The sequence below is a fragment of the Leuciscus leuciscus genome, assembly GCF_965113295.1.
Source record: "Leuciscus leuciscus genome assembly, chromosome: 10".
Taxonomy (NCBI): domain Eukaryota; kingdom Metazoa; phylum Chordata; class Actinopteri; order Cypriniformes; family Leuciscidae; genus Leuciscus; species Leuciscus leuciscus.
The window spans coordinates 11,576,409-11,596,094 of record NC_138734.1 but is presented as its reverse complement, the minus strand read 5'-3'; the positions used below and the strand labels follow the sequence as shown (position 1 = coordinate 11,596,094).

At 37.2% G+C, this 19,686-nt stretch overlaps 1 long non-coding RNA gene across 1 annotated transcript; it reads left to right on the top strand.

The window, feature by feature from the left end:
* Positions 1-15,943: 15,943 nt before the first annotated feature.
* LOC309507187 lies at positions 15,944-17,471 on the top strand. The gene is made up of 3 exons (XR_014209079.1): positions 15,944-16,482; positions 16,868-16,919; positions 17,110-17,471. It is a non-coding gene; the product is annotated as an uncharacterized lncRNA (long non-coding RNA).
* Positions 17,472-19,686: the final 2,215 nt, after the last annotated feature.

The following is a 19,686-nucleotide window of genomic DNA, read 5'->3' as shown; positions in this document are numbered from 1 at the left end:
AATAAATACTTCTTATTCATTGCATCTTTTTATCTTTCAAAACCCTTTCACAGACACACAAAAGATCTTACATGTTTTTCCACTCAAGAACCAACAACATATAAATTAAAGTCTTATCTGTTTTTGATTGATGATAACGACTAAGATGATGATGACAAGGATAATGACGTTGAAAGTTCATTGACCACACTATAGAAATCAATGTCCATGAAAGCTCAGGTCCTAGAATACAAATCCCAAATCTTCCCAGTGCCAACCTTAGTGTTGATACAAAATCACATATGTGGTATAATTCAGCTTCAGGATCCACAGCAGTGAGGGTGTAATCCAATTTCAGGATCCGCAGCAATAAGCCGCATGGCCTCTAAACTCACTTCATAGAGTTTCAGACAAGGGTTTCGCATTTGCAACAGAAAGACAAATCCCACAGAATGTGAAGTCCTTCTACAAAAAATAATCACATTCATACATCAACCAGTCAACATAAGAAAATAAACAATGCTTACTTCCGATTGAGCATCAAACTCTCAGTTTCCCAATCAGGACTATTGATTGTTTGGATTCATAAGGCATGCTTACTCCTCCATTACAAATCTACTATTTCTACTCTCTACACCCGTTTTATACCTGAGAGTATTACTCCTTGTTGCCCCCTCAAGGTGTGGCCAAAAAAACATGTTAACAGGTTTGACTGTTATAAGGGTGTGAGCTGAGTCTGTTCATCCCCAAATGGCTTTGCATGTGCTCCTCTTTGGAAGCTTGCTTGTCCTCCTCAGCCCTAACAGACACTACTAACTCCGCAAATGAAGGGGGGTTTGTCTTTCTTCAAGACGCAAATTTGCAAGCATCCCAACACCCTCTACAAAACTGCTTTAATAAGCTGCGGTCACGCTCCGCTTCTGGAATGCCTTCCCTCCGCACTGCCGCACTCAGCATGACTTTCAGCTGATGCAGGTAGCTAGAGGGTTTCTCCCCTTGGTTTTGCAAGAGTGTCATAAATTTTGCCAATAACTCGTCGCCATCTTCAACTGATCCATAGACAGACTCTAACAGCTCTAAATATACCACTGGAGATGCTTGAGGACCAATGTGCTTTACAACATCTGCCGCTGGCGGAAAGACTCGGGAGGCAAAATACCGTAACAAGTATACATTTATTAACAGCCCAGCAAGCAAATATTATGATATAACGTTATTTGGCTTAGGCCCCGTCCGTAGCTCGTAATCCGAGGGTACGGAATCTGCATTTCCTGCCTGAAGACAAAGGCAGGGGCACAGCCGATCCCCTGGGAGGTATGGGAAGGGAACATCCTGGTGGTGGTGGGGAGGATGGAGGGGAAGGAACCATCCTGGTGGTGATGGGGAGGATGGAGGTATATAAAACATCAGCATCTGCGAACTCAGACATGTGTAAGTACCGATCCTTTTATACTACAAGTATTAGAACACGATTGGATAGTTAAGAAGGTAATAAGTGACGTAACAATTGAGTCTATCCGGCAGAACTTGCGCTAAAGCTTTCATTTCAATTTCCTACCATCCAAATCAGCAACGATAATGCTCTGCAAAATCAACTTAACAGTCTCTTTTTTTTTGTCTCTTTCACATCAACTTCACTTCTCCTCTTATGCTACATCGTCTCTGGACACATATATGTTTAATTCTAATAATTTTTTTTCCAAGTAGATAATATAAATACTCAAATTTCTTTGGAGAGATCTGAATCACGTCTGCTCTCGTCTGCTCTGCCGTTTAAAGAGAGCGCGAGCTCCAACCGCGTGCGAAATTCAGAAAACAAAAAATGGCTACACAACATCCTTAACTCTCATTGGTCGGTCCTTCCAAAAAAAAAAACAAACATTATATTGCACCCCTATCCCTATATAAGTCTAAAACATAAGTTCAAAAGTTCTCCTAACTAATCCCTACAGTGGTAACCAATGTATTTATCCCCCAAAAAATCAACAGTCGCTGTTTGTACTTTCCCTGAATTATCCACAGGAGGTTCTAGTACTGCCATTTGCACCATAGAGCTAAACCAACCAATCTGTTTATAATGAGTGTTTTTAGAAGACAAACGAGGTAGAAGCCACTACCAATGTCCTACCCTGACATCCATCTCTAATATTCCTTCTCAGTTAGTTTTACCACTAAAATCATTACCTAAATGTACCAACACTGCTTTCCCAATTTAAACAACTCTAATGTTCTATTCATCTGTCAGTAACCCAAAGTTTTCTCTTTTTCCCCAATTTACTCTCACTGATGAAAATGTTCCATTTCTTCAATTACTGTGACCATCTTCATCTTCTTTAACCCAAAATGCATGCTGATGTGGTCAGGATGAAGCTCATCTATAATTTTAAGCCACATTAAATAGTAAAAAAAAAAAAAAAAAAAGGGTTGTTCTAAACCGGCATGACTTTCTTTTGAATGTGGACCACATGCATCCTATTCTTGGTGCCAAGACAACCAGAGATGTGCATAAAATATCCATTTGAAGATGTTATCTTCTTCACCATCTTTTTAGCTTTTTAGAAGGCGTTGGAATCAGCTCAAAGCATAGCAACGGGTCTCCATGATTTTCTTAGATCCCCTTTTTGCCAATAATGTAAAAACAGCCGTCCTGCAGTTCATTGGTAGCTGCCCTTCAGCAAGGCTTTCATTGGGTACTGCCAGCAGGTTAGCCCCTACTGCACTTCAAAATGATTTATAAAAGTCCATAGGGATCCCATCAATTCCTGTGGCAAGACCATTAGCAATGCCTTGTACTGTACTGAGTACAATTCATGCACTGATAATGACCTTTCCAGTTCAGAATTTGCTTCCATTTGTACCTGTGGTACTCTTGAAAGTAATTATATACTACCTGCAAGTCACCATTTAACAGTATTTTCGGAATGATTCTTTTGCCCATGCAATATTAATCCTTTTACTTTTTCCTTGAACTTTTCTTGCAACTATTCAGTCAGTTAAAGCAGTAAGCCTACATTTTAGACATAACTATCTAGATCAGTGGTTCCTAAACTGGGAGGTTATAAAAAGGCGGGCACGGCAATGCTAAGGGAAAGTGTACAACCGTTAGACTGTTTTGCAAAATAATCCTCTTCAGGGAAGTAAAAACCCCACTGCAAAATGATCCTGCTTATTGTGTGACTATTTGCCATATCAGTAAATAATTGAACACAAAATATAAATTTTACATACCTTATCAGTTGTAGTGGTTGTTGCCATGGAATAACCAGCCCGTTCTCATCCCAAGGCGTCATATATTGACGCTTTTGACATTTCGTCTACATCGAACGCACATGGCACCCTTTAGCGTCAATATGAGACGCAGATAGAAATGGGCCAGAAGGCGCCTCCTAGCGGTCTAACCCTATCCCTACACTACACCTAAACCTACCCATAACCGAACAAAGCTCTGTGCGTCTCATATTGACGCTAAAGGGTGCCATGTGCGTTCGATGTAGACGAAATGTCAAAAGCGTCAGTATTATGACGCCCAAGGATGAGAATGCGTTGGAATAACAGACTACTAGATGGCACAATTGAATAATCAGAATTGAGTATTGCAGAAGAAGTGTAAAAATATAAATGAATGATGCATGGTTCTTCACTATAAGCATGGACAAGTTTGTGAAAGGAAACATAAAGCAAACGATGTATCTACTTCAAAATCTCAACTACCAAAACAATGTGTCTACACCAAGCGGCAACATTCTAATCTGAAAAATGAAGCCTACCCGGAAGTGCGAAAAACTGCAATACATCGAAAATCCGCTAGGGGAAGGTCCCAAAAGGGAGCAAATGTCCATTGACCCAATGTTAAAATGTCCATTTTCACAGCATAAATTCATGTTTTTACAGGTTGGTCCCATGGACTTTTATTGTATTTTTCGATAGGTTCCGAGTGCCTGACAACTGTGAGGGGGTGAATTTTTTTCTAACTCGTTGTTTAGATCGTATTTAGATATAAAATGTATGACAAATAAGGGCGTGGTTAACTTTGATTGACAGCTTGATTGACAGCTGATAACGAGCATAGGCTGCGCCAAGGAGAATGACAACATAAGAAGCGCCATTTTTGAACACAGTTGAAATATAATACTACTGTTTCTGTATCATGAAATGTAGTTTTAAGAGTTTTTCAGGCGAGAATGTAGTTGTTTAAAGCTCAAATCTGTGGTTTATTTTTAAAGATTTATAAAAAATGTATCCAGGTTGTGAGATCCAGCGATGACCGGGCGCTCGGCGTTCATGTACCCCGCCTGGAACAGCCTTTCCTCGGCTAGTCGTTCTGACGTTTGCCGCTGACTCTGGCGTCTCTGTAGTGGTTACATATGAGATATAGGCGATTTTTGGTCTCGTGAATCTATTATTTGTTCCCTGGCCAATCGTTTTGGCTGAGGGGAAGTTTCATAACTTTATAAGCTATTTAACTTTATCGTTGTATGGTTAGACTGCGCTGAATTTGACTGAATTGTTTGCTTTATTTGTATAGCTTCTTGTACCTTTTACTTATACTTTTATAATGGCTAATATTGATAAAACTGAAATTTAACAAAAAGAGACTGGGTTGAGTTTTGTCATTTTAAATTTTAATACAACAAAGATGATCTGTAATGTTGTTTCCTGCAACATCTGTTGTTTAGTACAAATGCACATATTGCCTGGACCATATTAAAATGTTTAATATTTTTATATTATATTTAAAACGAAAAGAGGCAGGTTTGTGTTTTATATTTCGTTTTGTTATAAATAGGCAAACGTTATATGCAGTGAATATAATCAATACGCGTTGCCTGAACCACATTTGTGTGGCTATAATGTTTAAGATTTCTTTAAATGAAAACGAAAAGAGTTAGTATGGTGTTTTATAACATACTTCGTTGCCTAAAATATACAGAGATAACCGGAATAGCAGAGCGAGCTGAGTGACACGCGCTGCGTCCTTTACCCATATATTGGCCAGAAGGTGGGCGGGGTTAGGATTTCCCAAGATTTTCCAAGATGGCGCCGTCCATACCCCCCATAAACGGCTTCAAAACCGTTCTTCAGAAAGTCTATGGGTGACGTCACAGACGCTTTGTCCGTATTTTTTACAGTCTATGGTCTACACCAGAGAAGAGTGGCACGACAAAAGCAAATATAACCCATCCAGTTATCCTGTCTACACTGGATGCAGAATGACAAATTTCAACAGTAAATTGATGCCTCATTCTATTTCTGACACCACTTAGAGACTTCACATCATAAACACAGAGAAGCCTGTAAAAGGTGAGAAGTTGTAGTACTGTATTAATTACTATATTTCAAATAAATCCTATAGAGTTTTGCAATAAGGTCATGTCTACAAAACGGGGGCCCGACAGAAAATGTTTGGGAACCACTGATCAAATGTTTTGAAACAACATGTGGTGAGTAAATAATTGAGTTCACCCAATTTTTGGGTGAACTATTGTTAAAGAATTTGAATAATCAAATTCCTTACGTTTCAAATATTTTGTTAGAAGTGGGATCGGAAACAAACTTCTGCAAACACTTAAGACTACTAATCAACTGGTAAAAAGATTTTTAAATATATGGTCATGTTTTCAATTAACAGCAAATATTTATTTTGGGGCTTTGATTGTATTCACACTCAGAGTTGACAGGTGAAAACTGACAGGCAAATATTAGCTCTATTTTCTCACAACGGAGAGCAAATATTTCACACTGGAAACTCATCTGACCTTTGGCGTTTACAAAGTGTGTGTATCCGTGTGTTCACATGTGTGTGCTTTTCATTAAAACAGATGGGTCTCAGACTCTGCCAGCATGGACGTGTTAGATAGGACACTGCACCACCAACCCTACTCGACCAGCCCTCCTGTTTATATTTGAGATGTTTCTCTGACACAAGCATCATTTTTTTCTTCCATTAACTCCTGCTGTTTAATAGTGTCCATGCCCACATTCATTCTGATTTATGAAATTAATCATGAAATACTTCAATGTATAAAAGCAACACCAACAACAACAAAACAAATTTAATTTACCACCACCCCAAGCACACATATATTAATTAGTCAGCAGTTCAAGCCAATGACAGCCACTTTTGTCTTCATTACCCTCAGAGAATCCAATTTAGCCAATAAAATAGAGTTGTGCTTGGCATGTACAGCAGGACAGCAATGTAATGCAAGGGTCAGGGGTTTGTATATGAGAGAATCGTGCTTGGCTGCTTTTTTTCCTGGGTCGTGATTAAAGACCCTGTCAGAGATCCACTTTACACCGATAGCATCTTCTACACGTCCCATTCATGGCTTCTGACCTACGCGACTCAGAATCGATCCCACAGAGAGGTGCAAAGTCTGATAGCACAAAAGAATCGTACAGATAGCTGACTGTTCATAATGGTCACACACACACACATGCATCGTAACATTAACAAATAAAAGATCAAAAATAGGACAAAAAACAAAAGATCATCTATTCAGAATGGAAATAGTAAATCTATTGTAAAATGTTACACAAAAATCCTGCCTCAGATCTTTTAGAAAAGGCCTTTTACAGTGCAGACGTTTTGCTTAAATTATTACAATTCCTTCTAAGTCATGAGTTGATCTGAAACATTGTTTCACTGATATTCAAAAATAAACGAGCTTGCAAATGTACTGTAATGCCTGAACAAAACATATTATTTTCTTCTTCGCAACACTGCAGTTGCACATCTACCACAGTACAATAGGCCACATAAATAAAACAAGAATGAATGGAATACAAATAAAAGAGATCTGTCACCACATATAATATAACATATAAATTGCATGTGGTCCATTAATAAGTTGCAGGCCCATAGGAGCGCCACATTGTTCTTAATGAAAACAACCCAGGGACATTCACAATAGCACAGAGACCAATAATGACCTCCAGTTTTTTAAACAGTAAATCTGAAATATTCTGTAAAAATGAATTTATTGTGCACTGCTGCAGTCTCTTGCTCAAGACTCTCTGAAACAGAAAAGAACAATTCTGTATCTGCAGCAGACCGAGAGAAAATGTAGCACTATAGAGTGAATTACAGTTGATACATACTGATCAGTGTAGCATACTTGCACATATTCATAGCATTGTTCTGTTATTCTTTAAGGTGTTCTTTCAAAATAATTTAAATTGGTTTTGAATCTAATCGAAAACCATTGAATCGCAAATTCAATACATTTGCTGTTATTCACACCCTTAGTAAGAATGCAATTCAAAACCCAATGCAAATAAGTGTTGTCGCAGTGTTTCCACGGTTGGCATTAGTGTAAACTAGCTATGGTCTGTTTTGTTGTCACTATAATACTAGTATTACAGTACCATATCTAAATATTTTGATTTTCAGACTGGGCTGAAGTCTCTGACCACCTTCAAGCTCAAGCTATGGATGTGGTCAAATATGTAAATGAGAACCCAGTTTGGAACATGTTTTGCATGCTTTTGTGATTTGCAAGTATGATTTTTAAATGCAAACTGAAATGTAGAAAATTTGCTTGTATTTTTGTTAAGATGGTCAGGAGTTTGGTGCATGCATTTCAGACTTTTAATTAATTGTTTTGTAATTGGCCATCTATCCAGGGGTGTGTTTCCCGAAAGCATCGTTAGCCAACTATGGTCGCAAGTTCCGTCGTTATCAGCATAGTTCAACGAGTCTGTGTTTCCTGAAAACGGAGTTCTAACGAACATTTGCAAACAGCATCGCAAAGTTGTGTGGTTAAAACGACAGCTCTCGATATGTTTGCATGACATGTGGACTCAATAAATCCTTATCTTGAGCCAAATAAGCCAGCTGATAGTCAGTACAATCTGTATCTTTTATTTAGAATACATACAAATGTAATTTACGTGTTTTAGTTTGTCAAGAGATTTAAAGCACCGTTTTTGAAGAGTGCGCATGTGCGTACGTGCTCTAATAAGTAAGAACGAGCCTATGATTGAATCTGGAAATAAATCAAAATAACTGAGAAAAATATGAGAAATAGTCCTCCGATGCCATGTCCTAATTTATAGAAAAACATCTAGTATTAATTCGATGTCAAACAGATTAATTAAAAGAAGTTATTACTCCACCACGTGTGTGACATCATTAACCAACGTGGTTGAACGACCAATTTGCGACAGTGACTAGCTAGTTGATTTCTTCAACGATGCATCTTACTACGGTAGTTAAGCAGCAAGTTACTTCATTGTACGGGAAACGCACCCTTGAATGTTTCCCTACCCCATGGCCTGAAACGCTGGGATAGGCTCCAGCAACCTTGCAACCCTATATAGGGCAAGAGGGATGGATGGATGGATGTTTTGTGCCAAACTTTGGTAAAGAAACAATCACGGTAAGCGTCTAGATAATCCAACAAGAACGAGATGCGTGATTTAGAATAAACGAATAACAAGAGGCTTTAATGAGCACAGAGTTCTATAACTATTACACAGTAACCATAAACTTTAACACAAGACACAGAACTAGAACTAAGACTACACTGAGGATAGTAATCAACAGTAGAGGGAACAGGTATGAAACTAATTAGAAACCGTGGTAACAAACGAGAACTCAGGCAAATGACAAGGAAAACCATGAGTGCGTCTCAATCCGCTCTAGAGCTCGTGAATCAGTATATCATGTACATGTGAAGTGGTAAGGACCCTGGTTCACAACACATTATTCAATTTACGATGACATGACTATGTACAATGTCAACATACAACGTTGTAGAACGTTACCGCTGGTATTAATGCTGCAGTGTGGTTGGTACACCATTATTAATATAAACACAGAGTCCCCCTCCCCTTCTCTTTCTCGAGTCTTGAGTGCGGTCGGCGCGGTATAGCATCCAAAAGATCTTATCATTGCAACGCAATTTCGGCACTCTCACAAATCGTCGCTGTCGGGCGGAATCCTCGTATCTCCAAAACCATTATTTTTCAGGAAATTAAAAAAACTGCATATTTTTTGAGTTATTAAACATTGTATCGTTAAAGTTGGTATTATACCTTATATTGCTATCATATACTGTTGTATACCAACATTAACACATAATTTCCCTAAAATCATGTTTAATCGGAGATACAAGATTTATGACTTGGGAGCGGGGAGATACGAGGTTACGCTGTCATTGATTAGAATGGAACGGACACAGACGGCGCTGCTGCCATCAGTGTTTATCACAGTCTGCGGTCGCGTTCAGCCTTTTGATAAGAGATAAGGCTTTAAGAGCTAATCAAATCTAATGATTGTGGTTACATACATCTTCCTAAACTCCATTTTAAACGTTTAAGAGATATGAGTGATGCAATACCAAAATATTAGGCTGTCTAAAATAGGCGGAAATTAATCTGCACGCAAACAAAATCGGCGGTCGCGTTGAGCCTTTTGACAAGAGAAAAGGCTTCAATAGTTAATCAAAGCTAACGACCGTGGTTACATAAATCTTCCTAAACTCCATTTTAAAGGTTTAAGAGCTATAAGTGAAGCAGAACAAAAAATGATGAGCTGACTAACGTTGTCTAATAGGTGGAAATTTGCCTAATCTGCACGCAAACTTACCTCCGTGGCTCACGGGCTTCCTTCTGCACCGAAGCATTACAGCTATCGATTTTTAACAAAACAAGCCAACTCAAATGTATCTAACCTAACTATTTTCACTCGTTATTGTCTAAAAAACAGACAGAGTTATGCAAAAATAGGCTTAACTTACTGGCACCAGTAGACAGACCCTTTTTCTCCCATAAATAAAACCTGCTACTTGGGGTATTTTACATGCACAGTGCCAACTTCGAGTCAGTAAAATAATAATAAAAACAATCATTTAAAGCTGGTATCCAAAACATTTAATTCAATTCAAGTATTAGGCTATATTAGATACATTTTAAAACTTCAATGCACAAGTATAATAAGCCTAATAATAAGCCTAGTAATACGTAGACATTTAAAATGCATCAATAACTGATATCATAGTTTAATACAGATAAAATCATAGTTAAGGCTTGCTTTACGTGTTGCTCGACGAGGGTTTCTTAATCGTTGCGACTTTCAATCCTGAGGAGACAAAATGCCGCGAGGCTCCCGCCCGCCGTGGAGTGAAGAAGAGGTGGAGTTACGAGGATTCTCAGACAGTTGAAGTGTCCAATGGAGTTACGAGATTTGCTCTCAAGCTATTTTCAACACTTTAGATTGGTTAATAATTTGTAAAAATAACAGAACCACGTGGGGACTGACCAATAGCATCGATTTGTGAAAAAATATGAAATTGACCAAATTTGGACATACGAGGTTTCCGCCCGACAGCGACGAAATGCTTTCACCAGAGGTGTAAAGTCCAGGAGTCAGAAAGTAAAAGTCCTGCCATATATTTATTCCACCCATGAACTCAGCCAGCTGATTTCACTAATTAGCTTTATCTCCTGGCTGAAAAACAGTGCTAATTAGCAAATCCAGGTGATTGGAACAATAGCTACTGAGGAGGACTTTTACTTTCTGAACCTGGACTTTACACCTCTGGCTTTCACCAAATAACAATGCAAACAATGCAATGCAAAAAAACTATGTAAATACAGTAAGAGCTTCGTTGTTCTGTACATTGTAACAGCGTCATGATTTTGTGATGATTGATTTCAACGAGTTTTGGCAAGTGTCCTGATAAACTCGGGCTGTTTGATTGACAGCTTGGGCAATTGGAAAGGGAGCATTCTTTGATCTCTTTCTTTATATAATTTAATCACAGTTTAAATAAGATTATTTTCATCCTACTAAGAGAAACGACATGAAGTTGATTGTTTAGTCACTGGCTTGATTTACTGAGGCATAAACAGTATTGAACGATATTTTGAGAGATAATCTGTCTGAACTTGAATAATTACATCAGAAATCACTGATCACAGATCAGGCATTAGAATAAACATGACTACTTACATATTTGTGGCGTTGCTGGCAGATCCGTATCATAAAAGTCTGTTTGCAAAGCCTGTGCCGAAATTTACCAAATAATCCATAGTAAAATACACCGAATACAAACAAATAACACACTGCTGAGACATTCACATTGCTGGGAAAAATAGCCCACTATCCTAGCATTAGGATCGTTTGGAATAAAGGTGTTGATCCTGTATCGATCTTTTCTTGTTCTCAAGTCACTGTCCACTAACGCTCCAGTGGGCGGGGCCAAAGCTGTCCTGTGACATCACAAGTCTCCACTTTTTAGATCCTGTCATTTGCTGGCCTTGGTTTCAATAAAAGCAGTTTTTGGAATAACAAGAACGTTTTGAGTTTTGAAACTTACTGGGTATTTTTATAGTATAACGAACTCTTAACTGTCAAAGGATCAAGGAGCATTTGAATTCTCAGTCTATGACCCCTTTAAAATAGAAATGTCCATATGGCACCACTTTTAAATAAATGCATGTTTCTCTATGTTTTAATCTTAGAAACATGTAGAAATCCCCTTTCTCTTGAAGTAAAGATTAATCATATTAGCAGCCATATGTTCAGCTGGTAATGACTGCTCATATAGCATGCTGGGTTAGCAATGTAACACACTGTTAATGTAGCTGAAACAAACATAATGACCATCATAAAAATCTGTAATTCACAGCTCATACAAAGAGGGGAGAGTTTAAATACAGTGTCTACCCAGAAATTGAGAGACTAATGACACATTAAAGACATTTAAAGGGACCAAATCAAGTTCCATTTACTGTATATTATTGGCAAGTTTTTTGTTTTTTTTTGCTTCTGTGCCTTTTATGTGCCTCTTCACATCTGAATGAGACACAGTGCTTTGCTGCACTTACAAACAAGCAGCTCCTTTACTGTCAAGTCCAATACAGTATATAATGGCCTCATCCTTTCATAACAGCATCTTTGCAAAGCCTAAATTACAAAAGATAGATTCAAAAAAACAATTTGTGGTGAAGTGTGCCACTCAAGTTGTTAAGGTTTTCAAAAGCTATACACAGCTAAAAACTATGAAAACCCATTTACGCCTCAAAAAAAGGTAAATGTGAGATTAAAGTTTGAAGTTTAAAATGTCACACTGTGAGAAATAAAGTTGCAACTGAGAGGTGCAATTATGAGGAAAAATGTCAGATTGTGATATTGAGAGATATATAAAGTCAATTTCGGGAGATTTAAAATCCCAACTAGTTTTTTTTTTTTTTTTTTTTTTTTTTACAGACTTCCATAACAAGCAGCAGGCTGACATTTTACTTTAGAATTTTTACTCTTTGGAATTAAATTCTCCTCTCCTACTTCCTGTGAATGGACCATGTTCTGAATACGAATACCAAATTGGCATCAATGATGTCCATGTGAATGGTCACGTGTTCACGTGTTCTGATGTCAGAATGTTTTTGCAGCATATTTTAATAAATACCCTAGTGAGAAAAAGAAGCACACATTAACATAAAAAAAAAGTCTTATTATGGAAATAATGTCGGGGAAAACATTTTCTTTTCCAAAAAAGAAAATGTTGTAATTTATTACTCACCCTCATATTGTTCCAAAACTGTAAGTCACATTCATTCATCTTTGTTTGCAAAAAAATAAAATAAAAAATACAAATAATAATTTATTTAAAATAGCTTTATTTACAAACTTTTTCTTTGTTCTTTTTTTTTAAATTGAACATTTATTTTTTGGGGTGAACTAACCCGTTAAGCAGGATTTAAGTACATCTTTATATGTAATTTCATAATTGGCTACTTCTGTTGTCTTTGAAATATGGTTAAAGTGTACAGCTGAATGTACTGTTAAGCATTTATGATAAACTAATATACTTGTAAATGTAATTTCTATTGAAACTTGTATGCCATGTATTCAAATATTTGTAATTACACATATGTAATGATGAAGCAATTTAGTGCTTTTAAAATATTTTAACTTTAGTATCACATAAAATACTAGCCTGGATGCCAGCCGAACTTAGCCTCGCCCACAAACTTTTTTGGTCGGGAAGTTCGGTCTGGACTCGTTCCGTTGAGGAGCTATTATGCCCTAACAAAAATTGTTCGGACCAATCAAATTGTCAGGGCGGGCTTTATACGATGATGGACAGATGAGCAACGTAACGTAATCATCCACGTCACCAACGAGCGCTTGGGTTGAATTCGTTTACAACACAGATGACTGCCGCTGGAGAATTGTTATTTCACGAGATCACACTTACAAATAAGTCAGATAGAATAAATGCATATTTGGCGTGCTGTCCGAGGAGAGGGCGGGCTCGGTATTCGGCCCGAACCCAAAGTGCTCCCCCCGTATTCCAGGCTGTGGAAGAACAGGCCGAGAGTGAGTGGAGGGAATGTTAGGTGAGTTGACAAAGTGAATAAATATATGCTTCCTCTCATGCTGATATTGTAGACCAGACGGTCATTGTTTGATGACAAGTTGATTGGATTGATTATTTGAACGTGCTCCTCTCGAACTTTGTTTATAAAACATTATGTGTAGATTCCGCCATCGTGTCTGTTATAGAAGATATCGACAGCGCATTCATTTTAAAAGAGGAACAGAGAACCACGATCAAGGCATTTGTCGATCGGAAACATGAATGAAAAACATACATCACTTACTCCGTTGCTCTGATTGGTTATAGGTCTATCCAATTGAGTGCAGAGGCATTTTCCTTCCTGGTTCGGTTGAAACACGCCCCATAATCAAAGTTCAATGGAGCAGTATCAGACTCACATTCTGACTAGAATCTGAGTATGACGACGTCAGGCTAATAAAATACCACAGTTAAAACTATAATCAACTTCTTTACAAGTGAGTGTATGTTAGTTAAAACAAAAGTTTATTAAAACAATTATTTAAAAAGTATTTTAAAGTAAAACAATTTGATATTTTTTACAAAGTATACTTTAAGTACTTAACACTGTTAATTTACCTGTCAGGGATCACTGGTGATCCTGGATTATTTTAGTTCAAAATATGTTTGAGCTTATATATCTCAATATTAATAACAGTCTGGTTAATTTTGAGTCTTGAACTATAAACTCTCAAGGGTTGGCTTTCTAAATGTATGTGTGTTATGTTTCTATTCAGAATTACTTATGAGCAGTAACCTTTTTAGGCATTTCATGTATGCAGCACTTGCCAAAATTGGGGGTGATGAGGAAGGGGTTAAAAAACATTCAAAAAGCATTCAAGTACTGGTAACACTATTTTACAGTGTTGCTGTTACACATCTTACATGGACTCACTATCTTATTATCAGTAAATTATGCATAATTAGACAACTAACCCTAACCTTAAAGGTTCCATATTGTACACCTTACTGAAGTTTTATTTTAGGTTGTGATGTCATTAAGAATATATATAAGTACCAAAAACCATCCCATATATTTTTATAGCTCCTTTCTGGAGCTCTGCTAAGAACAGGTCGATTTTGGCCAGTCTAATTAATATTCATGAGCCTCTCTTCTGATTGGCCTGTTGTTTTCTGAGTGACTCACGGCCAGTCCAACCACAGGTAATAGGGTCATGTATGCTGTAGCCTGCTGTGGCTTGGTGATGCTCACAAGTAAGGCAAATAAAACACCTGTAATGATGGTCATTGCTGAGGGAAATATTATCCAGCCTTATATGTTCAAGCCGGACTCAGATCCCGAATCGGCGGCGACGACGGGAGACAAACAACCCCTAACTTTCGGCGTTATTGTAATAGTATTATAATTACCATTACATCAATCAATTTAACGTTAACGCTGATTTAAACTGTCTGTAAACAAACTCAGACTTTTTTTTGTCAAATTCGATTTAAATCTCCAAAATATGTACGTTAAAGGTGCTCTAAGTGATGTCACGCGTTTTTTAGGCCAAAACATTTTTTGTCACATACAGCAAACATCTCCTCACTATCCGTTAGCTGCCTGTCCCCTGAACACACTGTAAACAAACGCGGTCTCTCTAGACACCACAGGCTCCACAAACGGCAACAAAAACAAACTGGGCTCTCCCGCACCACGAAACACAACAAACAGTGCCAAACTCCAGCCAATCACCGACAAGAAATATTTGAGGGGTGTGGTTTGGGGGTTAGTGCGCGTGGACATGCAGGGGGTGTGGAGGAGAGACGAGAGAGAAGCATGCTGGAAGTTTGAATTATGGCCGACACACGACTAAAGAGACGACGTTCCGATGAACAAATTGTAAAGAAGAGGGACAAGGATAAGGAACGCGCGAAGTCCCGAATTAACATCGGAAAAACCCTCGAAAGGTGGCGAAAACTCCGCCAGCAGAAGGGCTTCCAATCCGACATTCAGTTGCTCTGTTTTTGCAGAACAGGTAAATCTATTTTTCTTTCTAAATTGACGTTCATGTTTGCCAAACCAACACAAGGATGTAAATAGCTAGAACTATGCAGTCAGTGTTAACTTTGGTGAATACAACATATATGTTTCTAGCAGCGATCAATCTCTATTGTAAATGATCAAGCAAATTCACAGTAGGGCGACAATTTGTGTGAATGATTGTTTTCACCCACTGTTTGTTATGGATTTGAATGTTCATTTATAGGCTATTGACAACTTTGACTAAATTTGTTTACGCCGCCGCCGTTGTTTATGCTCACTGGAAAACGCGAAGCTAACGTTATCTTGCTATTATTGCGTCCTTGTATGGGAGCTATAGTTATAACCTCAGGTGGCGAAACGATTTTGAGACAATGTTTCTCTTTTTCTGCATTCTGTTCTGCAATATATAAAAGCATTTATCTAACTTGGTGACATTACACATTGAATGAAGTATCAGTAAAACTTAACTTTGTTTTTAGTGATTACTTTGACTTTCCTTTATGCCGGAAGGGAGGGGAGGAGGGAGGAGACGGGATGAGGAGGAGGGAGGGTCTAGCTAGCCTCTGTTTTGTTTGACAACAATTCGAATGTCAACACTCCCAGCATCACTTACACTGTTAGACTTTTCTGTAATTTCTACAGTTATTTACTTTAAATCCCCCAGTATTATACTGCTATTTCTCTTTACAGTAAATAACTGTGATTCCAATTGCATCATGGGAATTTTCTGTGACGTCTAACACCACATACAGAGACTTACTGTATTTTTTTAATTTGCTGTATACTACTGTATTTGACGTAACTGCCTCTCTGGCTGGCACCATTCCACCGTGCTTTTTATTTCCTAATTTTTGCCTTACACCACGTGTCTACAACGCTATAATAGCCAGAGGCTGTCTATATTGGACACATTGAAGCGACCGGACCTTTAAATGCAAACCTGTTTATCCCTTGTAAGAACTAGTGCGAGCGCTTGGACTCGTATCGGACTACGTCTGAAATATAACGGCCGCGGCGCATCACTATACTGTCTGGGATTTGTCGTGTCGCGTCAGACAGACATCCAGTGTAGGTAATGGGGTCTGTCTTTTGTTGGATCGCGACGTTCGTGTCTGGCCCGGGGAAGAGACGGAATTCACTTCACCGAGAGAGAGATCAGCAAGCAAGGTAAAAAAAAAACAACAAAAAAAAAACATTCTGTGTATGTTGACAGGATTGTGCCCAGTTTAACGTATGTTATAACGTTAACGTTAGCCTAACGTTACTCGTCGTCAACATGGCGGTAACGAACTTTACCATGGTAAACTGAGCTAACGTTTCATTTTACACACTTTGTTAGATTATTGAATTGTCGAGTTAAAATATGCCAACGAGCAACGCGTTTACATTAACAATAAATGTGAATAAACTAATGTGAAATTCTGTTTATATCCTAATGTTGGCCTACTGATGAGAACCTTTATAGTTTTAGCATTAGTTTGCAAACTATACCATATTATAGTTGTTGTTTTTTAATGGAATTTAATATTTACTTCCATTTTTGTGTTTAAAGGCAACTGCAACAAAGCGCCAATTCGCGCCAGTGACTTAGCAAGATTCCAGAGGTAGGCCAGCCCATTTGTGATATATTTTGAGATAAGTTTGCTGAAATGATTAGCATACACTATGTGAAAATTGCTTTTGAGCCACTGGTGCAGACTAGGTAGCTTACAATATCTTATAAAATCTCTATAAAATTGGCTAACTTTATATAAAATAAGTGACCTTTGCATTATGTCTAACTTTATTACACAGCAAATGAACCAATCAGAAGATGGACCATTGTCTTTGTTCAGTCTCACCAGATTAAATGTATCCAGGTAAGCACTGCAGTAAAACTCTCACTAATTCATTCAGACCAAATCTAGCATTCTAAACAACTTAAGTTTATATTTTTGCATTATTTTTATATTTTATTAGCCAGCGACTCTACCATTGCAGTTCCACCTGACTAGGAAGGTCCTAATATCAGCGCACAGGTGGGTTAACTACTGTAGGAAGGAGAACGATCATCACACAGTGATTTCTTGCATGTATCTTACTGTGTATTTGTCTCAAACAGGTACTCCTTCACTGCAGACAAGCTGAAATGGGCTAAAATCATCTATTTCAGTCGTTCAACTTCTTTCTATGCATCTAAGCATTTTTGGACAGAATTTAGGATTTGTAAGTATTAAAATTTAATCTGGCATAATTTAATTTATATCTTTTGTATGCTATTTATTGACAAAAGCTGTTTACAAATATATATTCTTAAGTTTTTGTGAAAATAATAATAAAAATTAACAAAAAAGGAGGTTAAAAATAATGTGACACTAATATTCTCTCTCTCTCTCTCTCTCTCTCTCTCTCTCTCATATAGTTTTGGAACCGGGATCTCCTCTGAAGGACTGAGTACATTTGTGTTTGTGGGCACGCATGCAGACCAGGGAACACTCTGATGTTGTCAATCAAGTTCTGAACAGGAACCAATCTTTGGAGAAGTTCATTTATTCACAAAGGTGGACAAAAACATTGTGTTGGCTTTTTAAAGATTATTTTGATGATGACTTTTACTCTTATGCTGTAGAAAAGATGGAGTAGACAGTCAGACATTGATAATAATAATAAATGTTTCTTGAGCATCAAAGAGACTTCTTTCAAAAACATTACGCCACTTAAATACTTCTTTTGGCCACCAGTGTACATGAATCCAACACATTTTTGGAAATAAGTGAAATTATTTTTAAGGTGGGGTTATGTGTCTTGTATTGTGAAAAGAACTGTGTTTTGTCCTGTTTTGGACATTTCCTTTTTGAATGCTTAATGTATTTATATTCTGCAGTTTTATGAATGTAATGGTTGATATTTCATTATAATACTTGTATAAGCTAAACAACCAATGACTCTACATTCATTTAGTCAAATGCTAATGTTTTGTTTATGATTTTATGTATGTTTTCAAAAATGTTTGCAGTGAAGGACAGCACATAATGTGTTAATTTAACACGTTTACACATCTTTGTGCTAACCTCTCTGACATATTTACTTTGTTAAAATCATTAACACAATGAATGAGTTAAAATTAACACAAAAAATGTTGTCTCTAAACTTACCCATTAATGTGTAAAAATTTCACACATCATTTCCAGCATTGGCATGTTTATTTTGTGATATATATGAAATGTTTTAAATAAAAAAATGGTATTTTGTGATAACTTTGTCTAATTGGTTTGTATGAAAGTAGTACTTATGTAGGATAAAAATAAAATTAATCATATATCAAAATTATCAAATCTAATTTATATTTAGTACAAAAAAAAATAATTACAGTAGTGTACTGATTAGCTTAGTTTTTACAGTAATGCACTGTACTGATTAGCTTCGTTTTTACAGTAATGCACTGTATTACACAAAACTGAAATACGGTTTGGTACTGTAACTCTTAATTACAGTAACTTACTGGCAACAGTGTTGCCAGTAAGTTACTGTAAAAAACCCTTGAAAAGTCTAACAGTGTAGAGCACCTTTAATAGCTAGTTATACACTGATTTTGAAACGCTTAACTGCTTTATAATGTAACGTTAGCAGACCGTAATATGTAACGTTAGCAGACAGACATCGAATGCAGTAAGCTATTGCTTTCCTACTGATACAGTAATTTGACGTGCTACAATTTCTTTTACAATATTACTTTTTCCTGTAAAAGGTGTACTTGTGGTAAATCTGCAAGGATGCCCACAGAACGCGAGAACATGCTGCAATTGACGCCCAAGGTAAACTTGTAAAACTATGAACTGTAGGGACTGCAGCATCTTTGAGGAGTAGCTTCTTTGAAAAAACGGCATTGAACTGTGCCTGATTGACGAAGCAGTCACTTGAGAAATGTGCAGAACAGACGGTTAAGGTCGAAATAAATTGCTGTGGTATTTCTGAATAAATAAACATTAGCCACTGTTCTCTTATATTAATGTTGTTTGGAAGCCTGTGCAATGATGTAGTTTCTTGACAGTGGGCAGGGGTGGTGACTGAGTAGTTCTGACATCACATTAATACGGAAGTCACAACGGCTTGTGAAAAGGCACAGCTACTTTATGCAGGCTGTGTGCATTTGTCTGTGGATTGACTGTTTTGAAACTTATATGGTAGTTTCATAGCCCCTAGACCTCTTTTATCATGAAAAAAGCCAGGAAATTTCAGTTTTGACAATATGCACCTTTAATTATATAGTAGCCTATATGTTGTCAATTATACATGTTGTTATATTTATAATATAATATAATATAATATATAATATAATATAATATAAAATAATATTTATACTCAGTACTTATTTGTATAATTAAACTGTAA